General features: G+C 44.6%; 1 protein-coding gene across 7 annotated transcripts in view; it reads right to left on the bottom strand.

Moving 5' to 3' along the window:
* HACL2 (2-hydroxyacyl-CoA lyase 2) overlaps nucleotides 1-18,090 on the bottom strand; it is a 1,062,010-nt gene that overhangs the window by 814,718 nt on the left and 229,202 nt on the right. The window lies entirely within an intron of this gene.

Raw genomic sequence — 18,090 nt, 5'->3', positions numbered from 1 at the left:
TAAAGAAGGGTGGAGTCAATTGGGGCTTGTGAGGGAAATCTGGAGTGACGTAAAGGCAAACAGAAACAAAGATTTTAAAAACTTTGTGTGGATGCCAGAAACACAGAGGCAGACAAAAGAACAAGCCTACATGAAGTATTGACTGTTATTGTTTTAGCCATGTTGAACAGCAGCGACACAGACAACAGAAGCGTGGTGGACGAGTGAAAGGAGCAAGCAACAATGAAAGGAGAGAGGGAATGAGGGCAAGTAGCACAAGCAACAACCGAAGAATGGGAGGTGTGTGGCAAGCAACATGGGCAACAACCGATGAAGGGCATGGGGCAGGCAACAAGAGGAGGAGGAGAAAGTGTGGGGAAAAGCAACACAGGCAACAGAAAGAGGGGGTGGGAGGTGATAAGCAGCCCAGGCAACAACGTACGGAATAGTGAGGAAGAATGGAGCAAGCAAAATGGGCAGCAATGGAAGGAGGGGGCAGATGAGGGTAAGCAACACTGGGAGAAACAGAAGGAGGATGAGGTCCAATAGACTGTCATCAGTATAAAAGATTGACAAGATCAATTCGCCCCCTCCCCAATTTTGTAGGGACTGAACGAGTTTGTCTTAATGCATATGGGACAACTGAAATTTATATAGAAAAGAGGAGAGATACCAACATACAAACTTGGCATCGCCTATTTGGCGCGTACATTTTTCAAGTCAGAGAACCATTACCTCTAGGCATCTTCATGTACTGTCATTATTAGTTTCAATAAAGCTGGTGAGATGGTCCAGATTATATCTTTGTTAGGTATATCCAATACTTTGATCATAAAATAAAGGTTTGGCGATGATTGTACATATACATACATAGACATATACATATATATGTATACACACACACACACACACACACACACACACACACACACATATATATCTTTATTTCTACTGAAAAAGCAAAGGTTACAAGGACGTTACAGTTAGGCTCAGATTTCACTTATTTAAAACAAGTGAAATTCAACAGTTATAGTTACCTGAGCAAACTATAACTTATGCCCCTGTAATGCACTGCTTATGACCTCACAAACCACATCACTCATGACATGGTCAGTGACATCACTTATGATATCTCAAATTACATCACTGATTGTCCACAGAAAAACTCACATCCACTCACACCCCTATACAACCTCTCATACACCCACCCACACAACCACTCACATACCCATTCACAGACCTATACAAGTACTCTCACAACCAATCACTCATACAAAGAGCTAATCACACACCTGTTCACACAGCCACTCACATAGCCACTAACTCACCCATACATCTACTCATACAACCAGTCACTCGCCCATACAGCCACTCACACAGCCACATACCCATACAGCTACTCACACAGCCACACACTCACCCATACAGCAACTCACACACCCACCTATTCAGCAACTCTCACACCCACTCACTCACCCATAACACCTATCAACAGCCACTCACAAATATAACCACAGACACTCACTCACACACCCAGTTACAAACTGATTAACACCTCCATACAAGCTCTCACACATCCGCTCACTCATCCATACAGCCATTCACACAGACTCCCGATCCAATACAGCCACTCACACATCAACTCACTAAACCAAACACCCACTCACTTACCCATAGAGCCAATTAAACACCCATTCACTCACTCATACAGCCATTCAGATACCCACCCACTCACAGTACCAGTCACACATACAGCCACACACATCCACTCACACACCCACACAAGCAGTCACACATACAGCCACTCACATAGACACTAACTCTCCAATACAGCCACTCATACAACCAATTAACCAAAAAGCCACTCACTCACCCATACAGCCACTCTTACCTATTCAGCTACTCACACAGACACTCAACCATACAGCGGCTCACACATCCACTCACTTACCAATGTAGTCAGTCAGTCAGTCACACAGCTACTCCCACAACCATACAGGTACTCACACACACATGTATTCACTCATACAGCCGCTCACGCACACACACACACCTATACAGCCACTCAGACATTCATTCACACATGGAAACACACAGTCACTCACTTAATATATTTTAGAAATAGAAACACTCATTAATATACAAAGTAAAGCAATTTAACTTTTGTAGTAACTTAGTATACATTTTCAAAACTCATATATTTAGAACACACTCACAATCACTTGATGATGCCATTAGTTATGTCATTTAAAATGTCCTGACCATGTCATGAGTGATGTAATATGTGAGGTCATAAGCAGTGCATTGCAGGGGCATAAGTTATAGTGAGCTCAGATAAATATAACTGCTGAATTTCACTAGTTTTGTACAAGTGAAATCTGAGCCTAACTGTAAAGTCCCTGTAACCTTTGTTTTTTTCGGTGAATTTCTACGTTTTTTTAACATTAAGTAAGATGTGCATCGCAATGCACAGTGTGGGGGGGGGGGGGTTGAACACAGGGCCTGGCATGGCATTGTGCTGCCCCCACTCAAGCTTGCTGTTTCTGCCCCCCCTCCTCCTTGCCATCCATTGTACAAATATATGACCCAGCTCCCACAATAAAGCCATGTGTGGCTGTTGTTCAGCCAATGCCCTTCCCACCTGCCCTTAACAGCTTGCTGTCCCATCCACCTCAACCCTGCCCTCTGTTGTTCGAGTCCATGCACAAGCCCCCTCCCTCCTGCCCTGCATGGTCTGATGAGCTGCTTTGCCCTCCATTCAGCTTGATGTCGCTGCCCACTCCTCCTGGCCAATGTTGCCAAACTGTATGTCCCATCATTGCCCTCCTGCCTAGCCTCTGTGCTTAGCTTGCTGCCTCTACTCTCCTTCCCTCTGCCTCCAATATCTGTGTGCATGGCCCTGCTCCCTCCTTTTTTCTCACCATATTCCATGGACCTGCCACCCTCCTATCTACACTGAGTGTTCTGTTGGGCTGCCACTGTCTCTCCCACCTGCCTAGCCTGGCATAGTAGGATGGCTGGCGCCTATCCCTTTCACCCTGCCTATCCAAGTCCCATGGCCCTATCCCCTCCCTACTGTCCTACATGGTCCATTTGCTGCCACTCCCTCCTGCCCTCCATGGTCGGTTGTGCTGCAACTGCTCCTCCTGCCAGCCCTGCGTTGGTTGTGAAGCCCCTTCCCCATGTTGTCTGTGCCCAGCTCCTACCCTGCCCTTCTGTCCTCCATAGTCCTTTGTGCATGCCCCTGCCCCCACCCTCTTGCCCACCATGGCCGTTGTGCTGCTACTAATACTCCCGCTTGTCGTGCATGGTCTTCTGTACTGCCACAACCCCTCCCACTTGTCTTGTGGGGTCAGTTTGCTGTCCCTGACCCCCTCGAACCGTCCCTTTATTGTCTGTGTGTATGCCATTATAGTCTCACTGTTGCGCTCTATGGTGTGATGCGCTTCCAGTGCCCAACCAGCCTGCCCTCCATGGTCAGCTCCTGCCCTGCCTCCTGTTTTCCAGGAGCAGACCCCTATCCCTTCCCTCCTACTTTGTCTTGTCGAGCTCCTGCCCCCTCCCTCCTGCCCGTCATAGTCCGATATGTTACAACTGTCCGGTGTGGTCAGAAACATACTTCTAACACTGTAAAACAGTAGAACACCCAATCTTCATCCTTCTTTTTTGCTGGTGCATTCACAAAAGAGTACACGCTTGGCAGCTCTGAGTGCAGAATGTGTTATATTTATTGAATAAATTTAAGCGAGGAAGATTGATTTATGATCGTAATTTCCAAGTACATTTATTTTTGGCTATTTCATTTTGGGGTTTCAGTGAGCATGTAGGTTGTATATGTTTATTGCTTATAAGGCTGAGTTTCATTTCCGTATGAAATTCAGGCATGGTGCGAGGATCAGTGTGAGGTACAGATTTTAGCAGAAATGTATTTATTTTAACGTACTGTATGTAACCCGTGCGTTTTTTATTTTTTAATCGGCACGACGGTTGGAGCGTCTCGTTCTGCCGTGAGTGAGGCTTTGGGTAGTTGTATTGCAGTTCACAGTGCCGCTGCTATAAATTGATCTTGGTGCACATGGAGGGCGCAGGGCCAACAGAGCTGGGCAAATGCATACAACGAGCTCCAGACAATCGTCTGATTTACCACAGCCCCTGCACACAAGATAGTCTGAGGAGCGCTGCCAGGAAGGTAGAGGTTTCAAGAGCCACTCGCCCAGCCTGAGGGCCAAAAATATTTGTTTTAGATGTAGGGAGTATGAACAAGCCAAGTGTGGCAGGGGAGGGGTCAGCTGGTAAGAATTAATTACTGCCCATGCATGCTTACGTTTGGCTAGAGCAGTGATACTCAAAGTACGGCCCGGGGACAACACGTGGCTCCCCTTTCTATGCGGCCCCTTGATCAACAGCAGTCACTCCACTCAGCACTAATATAAAGATGTAAAATCTACAGGCAAGCCTTTATTTAAAGGTTAATTGAAGTTAAAGAAAGGAACTAACTAGGTTGTCCTGCACCACTTAACTTTAAAAACACCTTCATTTTCAAAGCCATCTTGCACCAACAGTGCCCACCCTCCCCCTGAATTTTTTGGCAACCGGAGCACCTTTTTATAGATTTTGATCACGTGTTGGTTAAGAGCGATACAGAGCTTGCCAAGAGAGATCTCAAAACCGGCCAACAAGGTGGGACATATCTTGACTTGCTTTACTACCAGCATTGAAGTTAAACTGGGACCAGTCAGTTTTTTGGAGTGCTTGGAGAGGCTAACTTGAAGAGCCATGGCTTTCGTGGCAATTTTGTTGTGGTGATTAATTAGTGACCCCTTGAGTCGATATGGATTCCCAGATACATGTACGTTTTGCCAGCTGGAATTTGAACGTTATTTTACGACCAGTCACCACCTCTGTAAAACTTTCTACCAAATATAACCACTTGGGTTTTCTTTAGATTTACCTCTAATTTAATCAGGGTGGCGTAACTGTGCAGAGTGTTTAACAGCCATTGTAGTCCGACTCTTGTACGGCTTAAGAGGGTGAGGTCATCGGCATATAAAAGGTTGCAAATCTGAGCACCGCCGTCCAGGTGGATGATTGGCTCCAATAATTTAGCAGGTATTCCCCATTTGATTAGCTTGCCCCAGAGAGACTCCCTTGATACATGGTCAAATGCTGCTTTAAAGTCTACAAAGTAGAAAAAAAAGTGCAGTAGAAGATGTATTCGCTTTGTCAATGAGGATGTATAAGGCTAGAAGGTTTGTCACTGTACCAGAGTTTGCCACAAATGTGGTATCAGTCCTTTTGAGTCAGCCCAACTCTTCAGGTTTTCCAGCAACAAGCTGGCAAAGAACTTTGTCTTGATGTCAAATAATGCTATTAGCCTGTAGTTACTTGGAGCTGATCTTGAGCCAGACTTGTAAATAGGCTGGATAATCTCGCCATGACAGGAGTCGGGATGGTTGACTTTGTAAACTGTAATCAAACAGACTGACTTGCTGCTTGGACCAGAAGGGTATATTCTTATTAAACAGGGCCTTTGGCAGGCCATTTGGGCCCAGAGCTCCCTCCGATCTGGCTTTAGTTAAAATTTTGGAAGTGATAGGCCAGGAAGGTTGCCCATTCGGGCTCAGAAATGTTTGCGCTTCCCAGGCTGAGATTTCCGTTAGTTTGGTTATTAACTAACACCTAGAATTTTCTAGGGTTCCGGCTCTTACTAGCGTAATGGAGGGAGCACCAAAGTTGCTGAAGATGCTTTTGTTTGTCGATTCGACATGCCCGTCTGTAGTGGTTTTGTGCAATTTTATAGCTGGTAAATAAAGCATCCGATTCTGGGTATCTCCTGGCTACTCCAAGGAAGCCATTTCTGATTTAGCACCCTTGTCTGGGATGAGAGGTTGGCCTGCTTATTACTGGAACCGACAATGTCACAGTGGCAAATTAAATTGCTTTAGGAGAAGAGAGCAAAGGTTTGCCCAGACAATTACTGGGAAGCAGACCACTGATTAAGGTGTGTTATTAGTTGCTCACACTCTCCCATGATGGTTGTGTTAATGGCGTCGCTCCATCTTAAACGTTTTAGGTTCTCGGAGTAAACACCTATGTGTGTAGGTTTGGCAGGGTCGTAGTGCTGTAAGTTCAAGGCGATGGTCACTCTCCAACGTGTTAGGATGCTGTAATTTTTTTATATATAGAAGCAGTTCTGAGTTGCAAATAGAATAATGCAAGGTAAAAGCAATTGCGGCCGTTTGCCCATGTCCAATTTGGAGGGATGTCCAGTGGGAAGCTCCCATTCAGTACGATGAAGCCTGAACTTTAGAGTTGTAAAACCCAATCTTCCCCTAGACTACAGCGGTTTTAATAGGTGGGTTTTGCCTGTTCCTTCAGTTCTAGTGGAGTAAATGGAAGCAGGCTTACAAAGTCCTCCGGGGTCCCTTGAAAGAGGTTGGCGTTTAAATCCCCTGTGGAAAGCCATCTGCATGTGGAACATCCCCTGCCAGGTCACACAGAACTGTAGATAGGTGGTCTAACTGAGACCTTTTTGTTCTAGAGTTCGGAGTGATTTAGGAGTTGAGAAGTAGCAAGGGGGCGCTTCTGTCTCCACAAGTTCATTTTAATTCCAAGGAGCTAGTTCTCCAGGAAGTCCAATGATTCTAAAGGGCCTTTTAAGATGGTTGAAGTGTATATTGACAGTTTTCCCTTGGGCCGGCCAAATTTCTGGTCTCTTACAGCCGGCTTCCAATGTTCCAGGTAACCATGTAGGGGTTGATTGTGTGGCCCAAGTTTCCTGGAATGTGAGAAAGTCGTGTCCAGAAATGAAATTTCATATCTCTGGGGAGTTTATTTTATGATGAAGACTGCTAATATTCCAGGAGCAAATAGTTGATGGAGTCTGCTGGTTCGGGGCGGTAGAGGATACAAGTTGTGAAAAACACATGATTTAAAATGGCTTTGTTGTGAGTTTGCGGACGTAATGGCTGTTCATCAGGTCAAGCCAGACTTTTGGTAGACAAGGCTGCTGGTAGCTAACCCCAATCTTGCTCAGGGTTTGTAGTGAGAGTTGGGACCCAGGGAGTTGCTTTTGTGACCGTCTGGCCTTGAGCATTTTTTGAAAATTTAATCCAGCTCGAGTCTTTCTTCAACCGGTGACCGGTGGGCAGTTTGCAGCATGGGCAATGGGGGTACCAGCGCAGCTGGATACCCGGGTTAAAGTGTGGGTGGATTTTAAATGCCACATTGTCAGAGTTTCTGAGCTATCTAAAAGGGCACAGGCCCAAGTAGTAGATTTAAATGTTACCAAGGTCGCATCTGACAGTTGTGAGCCTCTTGAAGGGAGGAATTCAATATACTTGATGTCACTGGATACCAGTGTGTCAAATCCTGCGGTTCTTTAAGTAGTTTAATGATGTTGCTCCTATTGAGGATGTCGTGCTGCCTTTTGAATGGTATTCAGGTATAAGTAATATCTTGGTGAGGTTGCTGGCAGTTTTAAGTTTCCTGCTGTGCAACTTGTCCAAGTCATAGTTTTCTACTGGAAGTCTATGTAAGGTTCCATGGCATGGGGTTTACTGAGGACACAGACTATTCAAACAAACATTCTCACAATGGCCATTGCAAATGTTTTAAGGTAACTGTTAGTTGGTTGGCTCAGTAGATGGTGGAGCACAGGACTGGAGGATGTATGGAAAAGGATGGAACCGGAGGAATATCAGTTTCCATTATTAATTTAGCTAGATGATGAGCAGTTGATTTTTCTCTTCCTTTTAAGGATTCTGTACTTTTGTTAACATTGTCCTTCTCATTGAGTTTTGGTTACTGTCTCGCCGGACATGAAAGGTGGGTATGACAAAGTGAGTGGGATGCTTCAGCGGACTGTGGGACAGTTGCCAAAGAATACTCACAGGGGGCTTGTTAGAGTTTAGTGCCTCCTCAATGTTTTTGAATATTTTGTGAGCACTTGTGTTCGGGGAGTGCAACTGCCCCCCCCCCCCCCGCCGGGTCTGAGATTTAAAGCTTGTTCAGGGTTTGATGTTGTAAACAAGGGGAACAGCTCTGGTTTTTATTAGTGATTTATTGTTTTGCTTGCGCTGTATTTTATTTTCTTTATTACTGAGCAGGTGAGATGATTGCTCGTTGGTTTTAGAGATCTGTGCAACAGCGAGAGGGGCTTCAGGTCCAACTTAGGGTCAACTGATGGGGAACAGTTGCTCCTAACTTGCAAACTTTGCACAGAGGTTACGAGGCACTTGTCAGAAGATGCAGAGGCTTGAACTTCAGGAGAGTGATTTGGTGCTGCGTGGTAAGTAGCCATATGCCTCCATGCCAACCGGTGGTCCACAGAACCTACTGCATTTATGTATGTTGGAGCTGATGCTGATTCAAAGTAATTTAGAAGGTCCTGATCCAGAGTATCAGTGTTCTCCTTTTTCCAGCCTGGGCCTTTTGAGAGGGGTTTTACTTCGTCTAGAACACTATTTAGGAATGTCGGAAGGGTTGATAAACTATCTATAATCGGGTAGTAGCAGCAGACAGAGGACTAAGTTAGAGGCTGATTGAGCTCTTCTTATTAGTTTATTCAAGTCTTCAACCTTGCTATTGATACCGGCAGTGAACAAAGCTAGAGTGTTCAGGAGCTATTCTTGGATGTCAGGTTTATCTGAGTGGTAGTTTAACACCGTTACTGTTGTTTGAAGGGTTTGCAGCAGCTGAGGCCGTAAGGACCACATTAGAGCAAGTGTGGAATCTGTTATGCTCCATTTTGATTTCTGGTTAGAAGATTGGACTGAGTCCGTAAGAAAGAAAGATGGCTCCAAAAGAGATTGGTCGTTTACGTCCATGTCTGCTTGCTGCTGTGAGGAGATTGGAGCTGTACCCGTGCTAGTTTGGGTTTGAGGCAAGAGTGGTTTAATATCTCCCTTTGGTGATCTTGCCCACTGAGAGGCGGGGGGACTAGGAAGGTCTGAGCAAGGAGAAAGTGGTATCCGGTTTACTGAAGAGTTTGGTTGCAGAGGTTGCTGTGAGTCCATATAAGGATGATCAGTGGGTTGCAATAACATAGTGGGAGAAGACTCAAAGACATGGCTTGGTGATTGTGTAATCAAGGAGTGTAGTTGGTAGAGTTTCTGGAGCAAAAGTGGCAGGGGTTGAGGCCCTGTCAATAGACATGGAGGCAATAACTGGGCTGTCGCTGAAGCCAACCTCCAGTGTTACGATTTTAGGCTTTGGAAGGGGGGGGGGGTGGACTGTGGACTTGGTTATTACCTGCTGTAAGCTTCCCTTTGGTACTTCTAGGCCAGGGCTGGGGGATGGCCCCTTCGCCCCTCCTGTTTTTTTTGTTTTAAGTAGGCTAGCAGAGAGGGGACATGCGAGGAAGTGGCGCCATGCTACTGGGATCTCGTACTAATACCGATGGTTGCAGAAGCATGTATGGGAGAGAGTAATGAGTGCAGAATGGACGTATCCAAAGGTGGTTTGAGGGTAGTAGTTGCATTGTCAGCATGTTCTGATAATCTTGAGCTCAGCTTATTTTGCTTTGGGGTTGAAGGAGCCTTTCTTACTCTACTGGATCTCATACCTTTAGATGGTTGGGAACCCTTGAAGTTGCTGTTCCTCGCCACTTCACTGCTGAATAACCTTCCCAGGGATTTAGAGGGATGCCTGACTCCAGGGACCCAGCTCCCTTAGAGTTTTGCCAGCTGGATTGAAGGAAAGGGCGGAGGACACGACCTAGCCCTAGCTGGCCGTGTCATAGCCCCCGGACCAAGGCCGCTGCCAAGACCCAGCGCCGTAGGTGGGAAAGATTGAGTCCCAAGAGGCACCAAGTAATCACACCATCTCCAAGCAAAAGTGTGCCAGAAGTAAGGCCGCAGAGACCTAAACAATAGCTTCTGCAGCAACGCAGAGAGGCGATGGTGTAGGAGCCCCCAAGGGGAGGTGGCGTGCTAGGAGGAGATGGCCAGGCCAGGGGGCGAGCAGGATGCACCTAGGAGCCACCCACAAGTCGCACCAGGCTCTGGCTGGGCCGTCTCCGTTGCTCTCTTAGGGGCTCGCACTTAGCACTCACTTTCAATCCATGCCTCGCTTCCCCACCCTTGCTCTGTGAGTGACCGGTCAGCAGGCAGAGGACGAAGGCAGCACAGCCCTTCACCGCTTACCGCAGCTTATGGTTGTGATCGCCCGGCTCGCGACTGTTTGCAGGGCTTGCTGGGCTATAGCTTGCGGATTGCAGGTTGCTGCTTTTGAGAATATGACGGGGTTTGAGGCCGAGGATCAACCAGGACCGCTCCAACAACTCTGCCGCTCTGCAACCACTGCCACCTGCCTGGCTGCTCTCTGCTCACTCTCCGGGCGCGTCACTTCCATTTCTGAACCGCAGTATCATGGGGAAAAATAATTTTTCATATGCTCTCAAACGGATTTTGTCATGAGGCGATTCCAAATGTAACTGTGTAGAAGCCAAAGATGACGTCTTCCTGCAGTTTGGATTTTTCTGCTGTGGGTATCAAGTTACCAAATGTACCGGGTAATTGCCCCGGTCTGATGCTTAAGAGGGTAGTCAGCTCAGTGTCTAAACTCCCGATCGGAGATACACTATTGTGTGTCTGTTTGAATTTGCAATACATTCGGGAACCGGATACCCACAGCAGAAAAATTAAAACTGCAGGAAGAACTTATCTTTGGCTTCTATGCGGTTGCATTTGGAATCGCCTCATGACAAAGACCTTTTGAGAGCATATAAAACATTTCCCACATAATACAGTCTCCCCCTCTAAGGAAGATATCTTACCCTTGATCTTCCACAACATAAAAGAAAATCTTCTTGTGCCAATTAAGAAGAGCACTGTTAATTCATAGTCCCCAGGTCACTTATGTCCTGAGGAGACCCTCACACTGCAAGCAGGATTAAAATGTTGTTGACAACACCTAAAGATTGTCGAACAACAGAAAGGCCAGAGAACAATCGGACGGTTTCTTTCCTATCAAGAAATAAATATTCCAACATTCTTACTTATACCAATAACCCTGTTTTAAGTCACTATATTGTCACTTATTTCTCAGACCTGCTCATTTTACTTGGGGTTTCTTTCTTCTTTCATTTACCACTTGTCTAAAACCACCACTCACAGACTCTAATGTGTCCAAATTAATAGATGTTTAATATATTTTGCTGAACAAATTCTTTTTTGCCTTGTACTTAATAAATACATAACTCAGTTCAGCTGAATTGAGTTGAAAAGTCATGGAATTGATTAGGCTGCCTGATTTAAGTTGTGTTTAAATTAATTTTGAGACAGATTGATTCTGTTCTACTATCATCTGCTTTTTGGTTGATTCAACGAGTAAAATTGTGGTAACACGTGATCGTTTTTTAAATGAGTTCCATGGGAACATTTGTTATAAGTTGATAGGATTTTTTGTAGGACAGGACTGGCCCGATCACAAAAATATTTGATATGACCGAGGAGGCTTATATTGCAAACAAAACTTTGAATTTTGAAGAACTAAGACAATGGATTCAAACGGCTGTGTGCCTTTTAGGGAATGCAAACACTTATCTGTGGAGCGCAGGAAGAGTATTTTACATAAAATTGACCCTAAGTTGGTGGAACTAGCAAACAATGAAGCAGGTAAGACAGCATATGGGTTGTTGTTCGGGGATCATTTCATTAAAGAGATGTCTAAGTACGTGGGGGCATACAGATCCAAAAAAGTATTTGACAAAAGTGTTTTTGGAAGAGCTGGGAGAACAAGAGGTTGGTTCCCCGGCCGAGGACAGGGTACTACAACGGCTTCTTTTGGACCCAGCTCTTACCAGACCCCATTTCAGTCGGTCGGCTTCTATCCCCGGAGACAGAGAAGTACAGGCAGAGGAGGACGTGGTGATTGATGTTCCAGAGGATCAGGTAAAGCAAGACCCTACTGTTAGCCCACTAAAGTTGAGAGACAGACTTGCCAAAATGTTATGGAAATTGGATTTTGCTAACAAGGGATCCAATCGTTTTGCAAACTATTCAAGGTCATCACATAGATGTTATAAAAGAACCGGTTCAGAGTCACATTCCTGAGATGATAAGGTTCAATGTAGAACTTTCGGCTTCGGTAAGCAGAGAAGTTCAGGAATTGGAATAGAAAAGAGCTATAGTGGAAGTAAAGGATTATTTAAAGGGGTTCGCCAGCAATATTTTCCTAGCAGAGAAAAAAGAGAAAAGGATGAGACTTGTGATTAACTTGAGAGGTTTGAACGACTAGGTGGAGTACCACCATTTCTACACCTAGTGTGGGATGTTTTGCAGACAAGAGATTGGTTGACTCAGCTAGATTTGAATGATGTATCTGACAATTCTGGTTTGGGAGCCCCATCAGAAATATCCTGGGGCTTTACAAGGGTCCTTCGACCTGTAACGGCTTATCAGAGAGAAGGGAATAGGCTAATTATTGATTTAGACATTATTCTTTTGATGGATAAGACCAGAAAGAAATTGGTGGAGTACACAAATTTGGAGCTGTGTTTGCTAGAGGATCTAGGATATGTGTTGAAGAAACAGAATTCATGATTTGCCCAGGAAACGGAATTTCTCAGTTTTATGGCGAATACAGTGGATGGGCAAATGCAATTTCTGAAGGAAAAGTTAAAGAGAATAAGGAAAGAGATTTGCAAGGTATTGGTTTTATAGATAATTTCTTTGAGGATATTAGAAAGGGTTATAGGTATGCAATCTTCAACGATCTAAGCTATTTTCCCAGGACCTTTGAACTATCAAGCTCTCCAGAGATTAAAAGCCAGGCATTTATGGAGTGGTCTGAAGTATTCAGAGGACATTGTACTCACAGAGGAGGCAAAAGAGGAACTGGTTTGGTGGTTAAGGAATATGGAGGCATAGGATGGAAGAGCTATTTTTCGAGAGTGTCCCGAGATAGTTATAGAATCAGATGAAAGTCTGGAAGGTTGGGGGGGCACGCTGTGTTTCGGTCACAACAGGTGGAGTTTTGTCAGAAGAGGATAGCGGCATCATATAAATTGTCTGGAGTAGTTGGCAGTGGCATTCTCGATAAAGAGTCTCACAAAGGACATGGCGATGTGCTGGGTGTTGTTGAAGATGGACACTGTCTCAGCGGTAAGGTATGTGAACAAGTTGCAGGGTCCGCGGTCAAAGGATCTTGTGCACCTGACAAAAGTTGACTGGGATTATTGTCATCATCAGATGACTGTAGTACAGGCAGAGCATAATCCAGAGTTGAGCAATGTGGAGGCAGACTGGTGTTCAAGACATTACAGGGATTCTAGCGATTGGATGCATTGCAGGCAGGTGTTTCAAAGTTTAATGTTACTCAGAGAGCCATGCCAAGTAGATTTATTTGTAAACAGGCTGCATGCTTAGCTACCGAAATTTTTAAGTTGGCATCCGGATCTTGGCCATCAGGGTTGGATGGATTTCATCAGAATTTGATGGGTACCAGACCTTATTCTTTTTCTGCTCTATGATTACTTGGGTAACAGGATTGTTACGCAAGCAGAAAAGGACTTTAATGTTAGTGACACCTCTTTGGAGGTCACAGTTCTGGTATCCAGTGCTTCTGGAGTGGTCTGTGGAGCTACTGATTTTACTTCCAGTTTTTCAGTACATTCTTCTTAGTCCATGTGGAGAGAGACACAAGTCGGTAATTCAGAGCAGTTGAGTCTAGCGGAATGGAAAATTTCAGGCGTGCATGGCGGGTCGCTGGACTTTCACAGGAAGCTTTGAATCTTATTAAGCACTCCTGGGCTCCAGGAACTAGAAAGATGTATTGATTGGCATGGCAGAAATGGGTTTGCTCATGCTTGGTTGCGGAATTTGATCCCGTTTCAGTGGATGTAATGGAGGTGGTGAATTATTGGACAGAATTGTTTGAGAAGGGTTCGTCATACAGAACGATGAATGTGTATAAGTCTGCTATTGCAGCAGGGCATGTCTTGCATAATGGGTGTACGATTGGTCAGGATGTGTTGGTAAGAAGATTGTTGCGAAGTATAAGGATTTCCAGACCCCCAGTGGCTAGTTACAATTCAGTTTGGGATGTGATTAGGGTTTTACAAGTCAGTCAGTCAAAACCAATTTTTTCGGTTAATAAAAACCATAAAAGTACACAGCATACACCATATATCACAACAATAAGATTAAAATGGAATTCATAAGTAATCTTGGCTGCCATAAAACATTTCACCAAAGTTCATAAATATACAAATAAAACAAGCTACCAATAATTCATATTTAGCAAAAGAGTTAGCTAAAAAAAATAGCCTGTGGAGTCTCAGGGCAAGACAGGAGATCCAGAATACATCTTATACAGCAAATCTTCTCAGTTGGAAGGGCAAACATTGCAACAAGATTCATTTAGCCATACAGAAACAGCCGGGTAACATAACATTGATTGCCGTGTTTTTCCTATGCCTCAAAGCAGCCAGCACTAAAAAGCTCACAATATTAAACATCTCCCAGGGATCATTCAGCATCTGCAGATATAATAATGCAGGTCTGACCTGCATAAAGCCTTTTTCCTTTAAAATAGGAATTAAAACCTTTCTACGCATATCGCTAAAATGATCAAAAACATTGTAAAGTGCATAGTGTCCTGGGTAGAGAAATTATCACATGTACATGGGCCTAGGTCATTCACCCTACTCCAACCCTGTGAATCTGCTAGTAGGCAATGAATGAGGTTAAAACGAAATCTAATTAAAAGAAAACAATAGTAAGGCTTGGTGACAATTGTCAAATAAGGTTCTGTCTATGGGGAAGTTTTTAGCAGGAGGTAGGCTTTCACAGTAGGTATCATTCTCGCTCGCCTCTTTCTCTAAAAACAACAAAGTTGAAGAGTTTGGCGCACCCTAGTTTGTTTAAAATTGATTTGACATAATATAGCCACGGACTACGGCTTGGTCTCTCCATGAAAACACAATCCCTGGCAATCTCTTGGTTCAACTCCAAATCAGGATTAGCCCAGATCGTTAACCAACATACAACAGGGGCCAGCCCTATCAGGTCAGAGAAGTAGCCTATGCCTAATTATTGATGTATGACATAGGTGGGGTTGGATTGAGTGACCTCCAGCAGGGTCCTTAAAAACTTATTTTCAACTATCTGTAACCCCTCCATCGATTTATATCCCCAGATTGCAGACACATAACTCGCAATGGCAATACATTTGGATCTGTAAATATTAAGCATGGCTTCGACTGGCTTGGCCCCAAGTCGCTGAGCAAAACCATGGACGGCTAAGGTAGATCTTGCCATGGTATGTTTTTTAGCTTTCTATTAAGGAACCTACAAACCCCTCTCATCAAACATTACCCCCAGATAGGTAAAAGAGGTCACTCTAGACAACTCTGTGTCTTCACATTAAAAGGTTTTAAACTTTTTTGGTCCATGGCCCATAATCATCGTGTGTGATTTAGCTATATTAACAATTAAATCCAAAGATTGCATGAAGGCCCCAAAAGAATCCAAAAGCCTCTAGAGCCCTACAGCTGTGCGAGCCAACAGTACCGCGTCGTCTGCATATAGGAGAGTAGGGATAGCCCTGTCCCCGACGCGGGTAATATCCTGAGTGGCAGAACATAGGGAGGTGCCCAGATTGTTTATGTAGAAGGTAAAATACAGGGGAGCTAAAATGCAGCCCTGTCTGACACCTCTACCAATGCTAAAGTGCTGTATGCATTTGCCATCTTGTCTAACTCTCACCCTCGCAAAAATATCCTTGTGTAAGTCGGCCAGGAAGTAGACTAAGCATTGATCCACTCCCATATCAATCAATTGGACCCATAGCTTCGATCTATTTACCAGATCGAACGCCAAGGACAGATCCATAAAGGTCAACTGTAATGTCCCAGCCTTAGCGACTGTATATTTCCCAACTAAGTGCAAATTTAGAATCTGGTCTAGTGTGCTCCTACCTTTTCTAAAACCATATTGGAGGTTTGTTAATTCACCACTATCATCCAGCCAAACCGAAAGTTTGCTCAGAATCACTCTCCCTGGCACTTTCACAGCAGAGTCAATCAGGGATGGCCTATAGTAGCATGGGTCATACCTCTGACCTTTTAAAAAAAACTGAATAATGGTGGAGTGGAACCAGGACCTCTGAAATCCTTGCTGACTAGCCCATTAAAAATTTAAGTTAACATTTTTGCCCAAAGGGTTGGATTCTGTTTATACAAATCGGCCGGGACACCATCCAGGCCAGGGGCCTTACTGCTAGTCATTTGCGTAATTGCTAGCTCTACATCTCCTTCATTAAAAAACAAAACAGACGGGCCATTTCTTGTTCTAGGGGAGTGGGGGATCCCAGCTAAACCAGGACCTCATATGCAAGTTTGAAATGAGAGTACCATTGATCCTCTGTGATATTGCAATCTAGGGGAGAATTGTCAGTTCCAGAAAAGAAGGGTTTATGTACTATTGACCAGAATCTGGCACTATCCTTAAGGACTTCCACTGCTAGTAAGTCATTCCATGCTTCCTCTTTAATTTCATTTTTGCGGGTTTTCAAAGCACACTTATATGACTTTTCTTAGCCTCGCTATGAGAGTTTTATCTTGTGGAACCTGTTTCAGGGCAGTAAAAAGCTTTTCATGAGCTTCAGAACAATTGCTATCGAACCATCTCTCGACTGTTTCTATACCACTTCTGCTGGGCAGAGCAGGCCTATCGCTACCTGGACACAGACTCCTTCAAATGCAGGGAGTACCTCAGGCCCCAGTTTTGTTGGATCAAGACAGATGCCGAAGTTCTCCCCAGCGCTCTGCCTAAGGTCCTGGAGAAAAAGGTCCGGAATAACCTTAGTCCATTTTAACCTACGTCCCTGGTCAGATGGTTTTAGGCAGCTGGCAATAGATGTTTCTCCTGTTTCCCCTTGACGCCAGTTCTACGGCCCAGACCAAGATGGACGGGATTATGGTCACTATAATGAGACCACTGTGCATTATAAGAATCCACCTGGGATGACAGTACTGGGGAAATAAATATATAATCTATTATAGAGTCCGGCCCTCTTTCATTAAAAGTAGGGATACTCGCATCACTAACATTTGTACTGGGTTGAATGGGGTCTACTTCAGGCAGACCCTCCAGACATTCCCCTTGCCGTGTATGCTCAAAGTGCAAAACAAAATAATTTGCCAGCCCTAAAAAATCTGCAACATGACAGTTCATAGTACATAAATGGATATTAAAATCGCCCATGATTATGACTAAATAAAAAATGGCTTGCTTCATTCTGTAATCCTCTCAAAACATTTCAAATTACAAAAGTGTTCATTAAATAAATTACTATCAAAAGAATTATAAAAATTGACAATCAACAATTTTGTTGCATTAGTAGGGGTGATTTCAATCGCTAGACAATTACAAGAACCAAAGTCCACAATACAATAGGTTCCCAGCAGTTTGAGTGAGATTAATATTAAGAGACCACCCTTTGCTCTACCTGCTGGAGAGGGCCGTGCAGGCTCACCATAGGACTTATACCCATCCAGACAAAAATTATTATCCCTGTCCCATGTCTCTTGTAAGCCCACTATGTCATACTCTCTTAAAAATAAACCCACCTAGGATCATCTCTTACTTCTTAGCCCTTGTTAGACCTTTCAGCCCTTTGGCAGTTCCCTCCTCATTTTATTATTTTTGTCCTTTCCCCTTCTCATTTTTTCTGTCTACTACCAACTTTTTGGGTGCTGATGTAGAGGTTCTGGGCGCTTCACCCTCACTACCTGAGGGAGAGGCACAAGGTGCTCCACTGAGGAAACTAGATAAGGGAGGTTAGATTCACAAAATGGTGGCTCCAACTGTCACCTCAGCACCTGGACCATGACTGCCATGAGAGGTTCCGGAACCTTCTGGGCCCCTCTGGCAAGTCAGGCCCAAGGTGATAAATAGAGGTGACAGGAGGGCGGCCATTTTAGAGCAGAGCTGAGTGGCCGGTTAGCCAGGAGTAAGGCACTTGAGTGGGGAGGTGGCTGCACTGGGCAGGGATTGACAGGTCTGCACGTTTCCCCTCGCCAGTGACATCACCCCCAACCTTTTGACCGGTCCCTGTGTGCCGCCAGTGACTTGAGACACTCGTTTCTAGAGGTCTCTAGGGGGA

This window comes from Triturus cristatus, chromosome 12 (genome assembly GCF_964204655.1).
Source record: "Triturus cristatus chromosome 12, aTriCri1.1, whole genome shotgun sequence".
In the NCBI taxonomy this organism is placed as follows: Eukaryota; Metazoa; Chordata; class Amphibia; order Caudata; family Salamandridae; genus Triturus; species Triturus cristatus.
Note: the sequence above shows the minus strand (reverse complement) of the source record. Positions and strands in the feature narration are given on the sequence as shown.